The following is a 10,208-nucleotide window of genomic DNA, read 5'->3' on the forward strand; positions in this document are numbered from 1 at the left end:
CATATGCTCAGTGCATAATCTGGGGGGAGAGGTGGCCAGGGCACAGCTCGGGAACGGGCTGGGCATCCTTCAGCGAGTGGTGAGAGTTGCATTGTGCATCACTTGTTTTGTGTATTGTAATTGTTTTATCATTATAATCACCATCATTATTATTTTCTTCTTTTTCTGCCCTATTGAACTGTCCTTATCTCAACCCATGAGTTTGCTCACTTTAACTCTTCCAGTTCTCTCCTTCATCCCACCAGGAAAAGGAGTGAGTGAGCAGCTGTGTGGGGCTGAGCTGCTGGCTGGGGTTCAACGACAGTGTAAATAGTCACACTGCAGACAAACAGCTGCATCCAGATGTGCTTTAGAACCACAGAAATGTAGCATAAGAGATTACCAAAACAAAGGATCACTTGGAAATTGCTGAATTTTTCCAAGTATGTAACTGCCTTGAGTAGACAGCAATACCTTTCAGTGATTTTAAAGTATCAAGAAATGAGCTGGGAAAACCCCAAAGGAGGAAGGGCACTACTGGCCTATCGATGAATATTTTATTATTATGTCATCACCTGAAACAAGGATTTGATCTAATGAGCATAGTAGGTAATTACTCTGACCTGAGAACAATCATCTCCGCAGTCAGCACAGACTTAGGTGTCAGGAAAAAATTGTCAGTTATCGTGTTCAGTTAGGAAGTTCCCAAATGATCAGGTCTTATTGATTAAGTTAGAGAATTACAGAATATCCTGAGTTGGAAAGGACCCACAAGGATCATTGAGTCCAGCTCCTGACCTTGCACAGAACAACCCCAGAGTGTAATTATTGATGCTGTCATTCCACAGCCATCTTTGCAAACATTTCCTGAAGAGGTTAATTTAAGACTTTTATTATCAAAGTTGATGCTGGGAGTAGTTTGACCAAATGACTTTTGGTGCCATGAAAATCATTACACATACTTACTTTATGTGCTGAATGTTTTTTGTGTTTTAATTCAGTTGGCTGAGATCTTTGAAGGAATATTGTGAAGGAGCCTTCTGGTTTGATGGAATAGCTGGTCACTGAAGTCTTGAAGCAATGGAGGGGGGACCCACAGGCACAAGAGCAAAAGACTTTCATTGTCCTTGTGTTGTGTGACATCAGGGCAGAGCAGTGAATGCTTTGAGGGCTCTCATGTCCTCACTTAGACAAGCTCAGCTTACTCTGCTATGTGTAAGGGGTTGCAGCACAAGCACAACAACTGTAGTTGTCCCTGTGCCTAAATGAATCACCCCATATTACTAAATTCCTTCCAAACATTAGAGCCAGAGGGGGTTACTATAACCTCTGAAGGTTCAGCTTGTCCCTGCTTCCTCCCACCTGCTCAGAACTCAGGGTCAGTAGTTTAAACCAGAAAATTAATAGAAAAGGGAAACTATTGGTGAGCTTCTAAAAGAAAGATCAAATCTTGTCAGTCTACTGCAAGGTAACAAGCTACTTGAGCAGAGGAGAAGCAGTGGGCACAGCTTTATTTTAAGTGACTCTCTGTAAGAAAGCGGGGAAATGTGTACTGACACCAATTTAAAAGTGAGGTTATAAAGCCCATTTGGAAAACCCTACTCAGAGTAATTATTAGTAATTCACAGAGTGCAAGGATATATTGAGTGAGATTCTCTGCAGTCTCGCTCTGATAGGAGATTATTTGGTATTTCATTAACAATTTAGAGATGGCCTATGGTGATTAAATTTTAGAGAGCACCAGACTTGAGCTAAGTACTGACTGAGTAGAGGACAAATACAATTCAAAGTGTACTTGACAAATTCAGAAGAGTTAGCATGTGATTCAGTAAATCCAGCTAAAATGGATTTGACAAATGCATATTTGTACATTTCAGCAGAAGCCACGATCAGCTGAACAAATACAGGTGGGACAGGACAGGCTGCTACAGTAGCAGTTGTACAGAGGAGTTCTCCTGGGGTTACAGACACTCACCAGCTGAACATGATTCAACAGCATCCTGTTCCTGAAAAAAACCCAAATGTTGTTGTGGAATGTATGAACAGGAACGTAGTCTGTAAGATACACAGCATGGTCCTTCTTCCTTATGTGGTAGGAGAAAGAAGGCCTTTCTTGGAACATGGTATCCAGCTGTATCTATTGGGCTTTGTGGAAAATGTGGAGCAGCTGAAGATAACCAGAGAAGAGCAATGAGAGGGGTGACAGGCTTGTTTCAAGATAATGGTAGAGGCATTTTCAAACCAATTAGAGATAATTGCAAGGGAGGAAATAAACATTTTCTCCCTCTGATACAGGTAGAACGAGAGAAATAGATTCTATTGCAGCAGAGAGACATTGAGCTGAGACATCCAAATGGGTGGCTGGCCTTGACAGCAGGAACAGGGAAGCTCTGGATTACCCTTCCTTGGCAGTTTGTGGAATCTCTGGAATTTGAGATTTTAAAGGAAGAGTCAGTGGGCGTGATATGGGGCTAGTGCAGATGAGGGTTGGAGGTGCAGAGGATAAGGCCAACTGCAGGTGCCTCCCAGCTCGTATCTCATACCCTGCCCTCTTACACTCTCACACAAAGGCCTGTGAGGGAGTCGCAACTGCTCTGGAGCAAACACTGCGCTGGCAAAGCTGTGCTGCCTCGAGGCTCACAGCCATGTGTTTCTTTTCCATCCCTTCTTTTAAAATAGCACTTATGGTAATAACATGTGGGCACACTGGCACGTTCTTGTGGAGTGGCCCATGTCTGCATGGTTAGTACGGACTTTCCGACACCGCCCAGCATAAGGCACTCTCCACTCTTCCATTTCAAACTTTTAGGAGGACTTCAGCATTCCAGCTTTTCAAGAGAATGTGTCCCACACCTTAAATGTACATTTTTGTTGTGTAAGAATAAGCAAAGTGACAGCAGTACTTTATAGAGACAGTTCCTTGATGCTTCTTAAATGTGTGTGTATGTGTGCTGGGATGATAGAGAGTTTGGAGTGCCTGATCTCTTACCCAATTACTGTGGCAGGAATCTTAAACCTTTATCTGAATTTTTGCCAGAGATGATATCTTACTCTGTTTAAACCGAGTTCTCTGCTTTTATTTTTCCTAAAACAACATTCCAGCTGAGAAGAGAGCAACCAGGGCTAGTGCTGCCCAGCTTTTCATTCCCTGGGTAGACGTGCAGGTTGCTTGGCACACGTGCAAGACCCAATTTCACACTGCTGGCCTAAAGAAATTCCATATTCCTGTGCAAAGACTCCCATCAGGCTCCTGCCCGCCAGTGGAGAGCATTTCAGAGGCTTGGGGCAGAGGGAGGAAGAAACTCCCTCCCGAACCATAGACTAAAAATAGGCTGATGCTGTGCAAACAGCTTTGCCGTGAACTTCCCTCTGGCAGGCAGCCAGTGCAGCTGCCCGAGCGTTTTAAGCCCAGATACCTCTCCAAAACAAAGAGTCACTGAAGTTAAGCACAGTTAGCAACGCTTTTAATCTTATTACTCCCTGCTGCGTTGTCTCAATTTCAGCTTCTTCCAGAGTGCAGGTAGCTTATTCGGGATCTGAGGTCAAATTTTTTCACCTAAGCCATGGTTGAGACTGGCACTGGCAATCCCTGAAGTCTGCAAAGTTCAAAGCAGGGAGGAGGCCTTTAATCTAAAACTGAAATGCTCAGGTGATGTGTCCAAAAAGTGCTTTCCTGTGGAGTAAGAACTGCAGTAGCTGGGCTGTAGAAGGTTTTAAAACTCTCCAAATGGCTGTTAACTAAACGATCTTAAATCCTGATGTGGTGATATGGAAATTGAAAAGTCAGTTTCTTAAATGAGACTTCTTTAAAAAAAGAATAAACACGAGACACAAGAGTCTGGGCAGTTGGATTGAATGACAGAGGTGATTCATTCAGGCTTTGCAGCCTGTGAGTTGTTTGGGTTTGCCATAGTTTCCAGTGTTTTTACCTACTTATTAGTGCTGAGGTTTCACCCTAAAATAAATTACCACATTCTTTTGTACGCTTTGACTATGAAAACTGATGTTTCAGTGTAAGTATCAAGCTTCCTCCTTCTTTGTTTCAATAGTTGTTGATTGTTTAGACATAACAAGATTCACATTTTCCCTTATCATGATTTTACAGGAAGTGTGTTTTCCAAAACTAATTAAATCTCTGGGTAATTTTCAGCTATTTCACAGGAATCACTGAGAATGCAGTAATTTTGCATAGCTGCTTTTTTCCCCTCTCATTTTTGTATTGTCAAATATTCAGTTTTTATTTGAATCTTCTGTATCCAGTTGTCTGGTTTGTGTGGGAATTAAACAGAAGATCAGTGTCATTGTGCTTTACATTCTCTTTAAACTCTCATCAATAGCAGGACCACACTAGTCTGTAAGTTTGTAATTTAAGATGCACTTGGCGGGGGTTCAAAGAGACAGGAGCTCTAGTCTATCTCACTTCCCCTTGGAAAGCCTTTCTGATGCTGCCAAACAATATTTACACCAGCAGGGAACTGAGTTTTGGAAAACTTTTCCAGGCTCTGAAGAAACCAAGCAACCTGAGACTTTGATAAACCTTAGTAAATTTTAAAACTCCTGATGCTATCAGAGTGTAAAACCTGTGTTAGCCCATCAGATATGACGGATTTACAATTTGAGGAGTGGATTTCAGGTAAGAGATAAAATTAAGAGCAGAGGTTTGGCAAAAAAAGTGTTATTTGAAGCAAAATTCTCCTATTGTCATCTCTGTTGAGCACTTCATGGTATCTTACATTTCTTCAGTTACAGCTACAGGTACTCTGTTCCACAAACAACTGAACATACTGTTTGCTAAGTCGGGTCAGTGCCTGCGGAGAGATAGGTTTAAAAAGCATCAAGCTTATTTCTTCTTTTGGGACCTTCAGCATTCTAGCTGTCTGGAGAGAGGGTTCAGGTGAGGTCATGTTTTCTCTGTCCCAGAAGAAAGGTTTTCTCCCCTTGCTATGGGGTCTGGCAGTCCTTTTGAGAGCAGTTCTCCCCCTTCCCATCCCTGTTTTATGGGGCTTTTTGAGGACAGATTTCTGAAGGGAATTTCCACTTGGTCAAGCATGATTCTGGGTGGGTAACAGGCAGTAAAGAGGAATTCTAGCTCCCTGCTGCCTGGTTTCTTAGCGTGGGACCCTAAAAATTATTTTATTTCCCCTTTTAAATATGAACTGAGTTCTAAAAGCAATATTCAACTGAACTCTGTCCTTTCCAGGCATCTCATCCAGTCGTGCAGCCTTAACCCAAATCCAGATTCAGATCAAGTGTTACTCCTATAACAGCATTTCATATTTGAGGATCTGAATGACAATCTTGCCAATCTCGTATCACACAACTCGACTTCTTTGCAAAGGACAGGGGAGTCCTGAAGTGCAACTCCCTCCTGCCCTGGTTTGTGTGTGTGTGTGTCTCATCTCTGCTTCCCTTGTAATCTGTATAGAGAAGATTTCTGAGATACTTGAATGGCTGCCAGGGTCTGCATGGGAGGCAGGGCCTTGGCATGTGAGCCCTGACACCTGATGCTTAGTCTGCATTGAGGCAGTGCCAGCTGGATCCGCTGCCTTCTTTATCAGGAGTTATCTGATCGGCCTGCTGGCTGTGGGATCCTGCTGGTCTTCCTCATTCTTCTCCCTGTTGCTAAAACAGCCTTGCCACCACCTCCTGCCTTCTCTTGAGTTTCTGTCCTCACACCTTCTGGCCCCTTTGTCCGTGATGGTGTCAATGGGCTCAGATTATTGGGGTTTTTTAACAATCCTTGTGTCTGGGTCACCTGTGTGTATCTGTACGGACACCTCTTCTGAGATATGTGACAAAGAGAGTCTTTTACATATTTTTAGTAATGCTCCTGGGGTTTCCAGACAGCTCCTGCACTCGGGTGCCTGGTGGAAGCAGATTAACCTGTTCATTCCTCAGAAAGCAACTGAGAAAGGGGGGGAATGCCACATCCCCCTTCCCTAATGGGAAGACCTGTGAGCACCAACCATCTGCATTTGGAGTTGTCCAACCTTCCAGTGCAGATATCCTGAGCTGAAGTCCTGCTGCAGCATTCCCTTGGTTTCTTACTAGCAGCTTCCATCTAAGCAGTGACAGAAAAAATTGAGGCTGTGTTAACTAAGTTTTTAGCTAAAATAGCTGCTTGACTTTAGCAAGAGAACTTCCCATGCACAACCCATCTCCCAGAGGTCCTTTCACACCTGTGTAGCCCTGGGAGTTTGCTTTGTGTGGATGTTGTGATGTGGTAATGTCTGCTACTGTTCTCCCAGAGGCTGTTTAATTTTGAGTAAGCCAATAGGGTGGCTGCCATCAGTCACATTCATTTTGGTGAGGTTTGCACTGAAATGTGTCACATAGAAGCTGTTGGGTCACCCAGGTATCTTGTTGATGCGAGTACTGCTGAATGAGGGGAGAGAAAAAGGTTTCCTTGTTACTGTCATGGAGAAAATGTACCTCTCAGTATTCCTTGCTGCATAGGGAAGGGAGGAATCTGCTGTAACTGCCTTGGCCCTGCTTTTTGTTCTGCTTTGCTGTTTCAAGGGCTTGCTGGGGGCCTCAGGTGACTCCTTGGGGGTGAGAAGGGCCATGCGTGCAGTCAATGGAGGTGTGGGAGGAGTGAAAGGAGGTCAGGCTGGGCTTTACTGTGTCCTCATGCAGGGTTTGCAGGACCATGTGACAGCGTCTGATAACACTGGTGTTCCCCTCGTGTGGCAGCAGGGATGGTGCACACACGGCAGAGGGTTGGTGCAGCAGCTCTGGAGGCAGCTCTGCAGCAGGAACTGTGGTCTTGTTGAAAGAACCCTCTTTTCTTACCAACTCAGTCAGTGACTCCATCAGGCCACATTGTTCAGTGAGTCAAGTGGAGCTTGAAAAACAGCTATTTCCAAAAAAAAAACCAACAAAAAAACCTTAATACCTTTCTGGTAGTTATGTTGCTCAGGCTTCAACCTTTGTGTCAGAACAGGTTCAAACAAACACAATGTCCTTTGGGTGGGTCTCTGGATTTCAGGTGTGCCGCCTTCTCTGTCCAAGCCACTTCCCACAGCTCTCCTGTGCCCAGGGAACAAGGTCCCTGCTGAGCAGGAAGAGGAGCAAGTGCAGACCTCAGAGCTGTTGGGGAGAAGGTGGGCACCCCACGTGCTCAGTCACAGCCATGGGGCTTGGGATACTAAAAATCATGGGCACAGGACTGTGCTTCAGGGTTGGCAGCACTGAGCCTATGCCGTGCTCTGCCTCAGTGACAGGATCCGCCTTTGCTTGTTTTCTGCCATTTTAAGATAATCCTTGTTTAAATTCCTGCAGGCCCTTAGGCGAGCTGGCCCTTAGCAGCCGGCTGGCACCGGGTGAATCCCGCCGGGCAGGACCCCGTGTGTCTGTGGTGTGGGGTGCCAAGCGCCGGCCTCGCCGCGGTGTTGTGACAGACGCCGTCGCGTGTCTGGTCCTGCTGAGCCGGCACCACTGGGATAATTCTGAACAACGGATGTTTGCAAACCAAAGCTGATAAATGCCATAAATACCGGCCCCAAAGTGCAGCAATCCAGGCTGGTGGTTCTCAGGATGCTTGAGATTCTGTGATAAGCAACCACCGGAGTGTTTTTTGTAATTCTTGTGCCACTGACTGTTCCTTGTGCTACTGAATAAAGAGCAAAATGTCTGTAATTCCCCCAACCCCTGTCCTGGAGTATGAAAACCTTTTTAGTGAAAAAGGAAGTTATCTACAGCTACAGAGAAGTACATTGGTTCAGAGGTTTTGCTTATTTTACTTTTGGTAAGTAAATTGTCCTTTATTAGCCGAGCAGGGAGAGAGATCTTGGTAAACTCTCATCATCCAGGAAATCCCAGTCTTGAAACAAATACGTAGATAGGCACCACTTTCCAAAATCCATGGAGACTGTCACCACTGAGAATCACTTTGACGACACATTTCTACAAGAGTCAACAAGACGGAGAACAGGAATAACATTATTTTAATAGGTATTTTGCAATAAACAACATCTATTCCCTATTTCTTAGGAAGGGTGTGTCTCTTTTTAAATGATGTTTTTGTACATCTGGCTTCCTCTCCCATTTGAAACATTTGGCTAGAAAAATAATTATAGGCTATTATAATTACTAGTCAGAGTGGAGAGATCTCTCTGTAGCCATGCAGTAGATGGGATGCTTGTGTGCTAAATTCACATTTTGGAGAATGCTCTCTATATAATCTAATGAGATATTCCTTCTTGTTTTTCCTCTTGACTAAAAATGGTGGTGCTCATCTCAGGACTGGGTTAATGTGCCTTGAATTCTCCATTTTTCCCTGTTCTGTCTCCACAGACAAATTTTCTGGTCACAAGGGAGTTATGCTGGTCTCAGTAGTTAATCTGCTGAAGATTTTTTTGTGCTCTTTGCTTTTTTAGAAGACTTGTTTTGTGAAACAAAACCAGTAGATAAATTCTGCTAATTCCCTCTGAGTCAGCTAGCAACAATGGCAAAGCTGGGAGGGAAAAATGGGGGGAAGAGGGGGATTGGTAAATGGGCACTGACCTGAAGAGCTGACCCAGAGGACACTATTTCAGGTGCTACCAAAGAATGACTGCTCAGTTATTACCCCCAGGTACCCCACCACTGGGGGGAACATGTGGTTGCCAGGAAAGGTTTCTAAAAGTCTGTAAACAAAGTTATTTACAACTGGTGCTCACAGAGGCCATGGTTCACTGGGCCTGAGCACTGAGATACGCCTGGCTGGCAACAGAGAACAAAATAATTATGAAATCAAGAATCTACTCAGACACAAAACACATTTATTAAATTATTTTGCCTTGTAAGAAGCTATGCATACCAGAGAAATCAGAACACTGGCTTTCCCACCTTATGTATCATCTAGCCAGAAAATGTGCAGCTCCCAGATACGTCTGAGCCCCCTCACCCTGCACTGCAAACCTCAGTGGCCCTGTACCAGCAAGAACAAAACTGGTCATCTACTAAATCTGGTGCTGATCTCAGCTAACCAACTTCCAGTAATATCAGCAAATATTTCTGCTTTTGTAAATCTGTTTTTCCCTCCATAACGGGGTGCCAGCAAGACCGGGAATGCTTTGGATCCAGGAATGTGCTATTTGGCAGGAGGAACAAAGAAATTGCTCACTCAGAAGGGCAAAACAGGACTAATGGTTTTGTCTGCTGGGGAGAAACTGCACAGAAGGCAAGCCAGCAACTCCTCCCTGCCATCAGAAAGATGCTGTTGGATGCTACTTTTAATAGCAGAAATTGATGTTGGTCATTAATGAGAAATGTCTTCAGTAACTAAAATAAAATTGGATCCTGAAACACTTCTGTGGTTGCAGAGTCTCTCGATAGATACTGCCCACTGCCCACTAATGTCAGGCTCTCCCTGGACTTGACAGGGCAGCTGCTGTTCTTCCTGGCCTTCTGGAAATGATCCAGCTATGATGTGTTCCTGATATCCCTGAGCTGCAGGGCGTTTCATTCTGCTGCTCCAGGCAATTTGATAAAGGCTCCTTCCTCCCACTCCAGAGTTAACCCTCCCAGACTGTAGCTGAACACCTTGCTGCAACAATGCAGCATTCAGTAGGGATCATGCCCATTTGCTTAGTTAAAATGTGCTCAAATTGTTTGTTTCATACAAAGGAGCAATTACATTGATTGCATTGTGTTTTCTGAGCCGACAGCAATAATGGTAGGTGTGTATCGGGGTGATTGCTACAGCTCTTTATAAATAAAGTTATTTTTAAGAATTATTATCCTTTTCTTGACACAAAGATTTTATGCAGCATAAAATAAAACTTGGTTTCCATCCATTAGAGAAAGAAGGGGAAAGTCTTCAGCTGATACATAGTATAAGAAACCACGAATTTCCATTTGCACTGTTGCATTGTCCTTACTCCAGACCTACAGGAAAAGTCAATGCTTTTTTTTTCTTCTTTCTCCCATTTGAGACCACTGGAGTTATCCAGGCCTTTCCATGCTTTCCTATTATTTTACCTCAGGATCAGATTTTTCATTCAGACAATTACAGATATGGACAGCATCTACAGGCACAATTCAGCCTTATCTTACAGCAAAAGGAAAATGATCTTCTATCCACCCCATGCAGGGAGGTCCCATTGTGTGTGGGAAAGTGGTACCTGTCACTACTGTCTTTGCCTGGTCAAAAGGCACAGCTATCACCAGCTGAGGCTCACTTTTAAGTCAGTTCCCTGCTCTGTCAGATGTGGAGTGGCCTCTGCAAAGGGTTCCCTGCACCATGT

The sequence above is a fragment of the Manacus candei genome, unplaced genomic scaffold, assembly GCF_025592945.1.
Source record: "Manacus candei isolate 608988 ecotype Guabito, Panama unplaced genomic scaffold, ASM2559294v1 h1tg000003l, whole genome shotgun sequence".
In the NCBI taxonomy this organism is placed as follows: Eukaryota; Metazoa; Chordata; class Aves; order Passeriformes; family Pipridae; genus Manacus; species Manacus candei.